The sequence below is a fragment of the Cyprinodon variegatus genome, unplaced genomic scaffold (assembly GCF_000732505.1).
Source record: "Cyprinodon variegatus isolate N-32 unplaced genomic scaffold, C_variegatus-1.0 Scaffold1097, whole genome shotgun sequence".
Classification (NCBI taxonomy): Eukaryota; Metazoa; Chordata; class Actinopteri; order Cyprinodontiformes; family Cyprinodontidae; genus Cyprinodon; species Cyprinodon variegatus.
Window position 1 is genome coordinate 36,219 of NW_015151550.1, and position 909 is coordinate 37,127.

The window sequence follows — 909 nt, forward strand, 5'->3', positions numbered from 1 at the left end:
CTGAATGCATTGCTTCTGTTATCTGAGATAGACTATGGCTTTGGAAGGGAATAAATCAGAGGGAAACCAGCATCCAAACATCCGTCTTCCTTTAAAATGTTGTTAGACGAGTAATTTTTGTCACCCCCCCCCTCATCTGTCTCGCATCTTTTTAGAAAAATAGAAATCAGGAAACCATTATTACAAAAATAAACCAAAATATTGGTCCAGATTCTACGTCCACATGACAACTTCACAGAAATATGGACTTATATTGCACAGCGAGGGATTCCCTCCCATAGGAAGTAAATCACTGACACCATTAGTAGAAAAAGAAACACGTTAAAATGATCCAAATAGGAGAACCCTGCATGTATTTTATTGTTTTTTTCTTTATTTCCACAGAGAGACGATGGCTCGATTCCCAGGCCCTCCTACATCCATCAGGAAGAAAATGAAATCCTCCTAAAGCTGCTCCGAGGGAAGAGTAAAAATCCAAAAACGCAGGATGAGTTTTGGTTGAAGGCACAGAGTTTCAAGAACAGGAATGTTGATGCTGTCTGGAAACGCAGCAGATGGTTCCGTTCCTGCGGTCCGATTGACTCCCCTGATGGTCGGAGGGCGGAGCTTCCACTCTCTGCGGAGAAAAGACAAAACAAGTTTAGTTTCCTTTTCAATCATTACTCATTTCTGCCAATCATTTCATGCTAATGTCATTTTTTTAAGAGCAATAATCATTATCATCAATACCCACAACCACAGTAAAGCATGGTGGTGGCAACCTCATAATGAGGGGATACTTTAACTCAGCATGAGTTTGAAGATTGGATGAAGCTAAACAAGGAACAATGTTTAGCTGCTCACACTGAGCCTGGTTCTGCTGGAGGTTTCTTCCTGTTCAAAGGGAGTTTTTCCTCTCCACTGTCGCTA

The 909-nt window shown here is 41.4% G+C and overlaps 1 protein-coding gene across 1 annotated transcript in view; it reads right to left on the minus strand.

Moving 5' to 3' along the window:
- Positions 1-6: 6 nt before the first annotated feature.
- LOC107101453 (potassium voltage-gated channel subfamily A member 1-like) overlaps positions 7-909 on the minus strand; it is a 44,114-nt gene continuing 43,211 nt past the window's right edge. The window contains exon 2 of the mRNA XM_015400386.1: positions 7-616. The gene's annotated coding sequence lies outside the window, so the exon portion shown is untranslated. The remainder of the gene's footprint in view (positions 617-909) is intronic.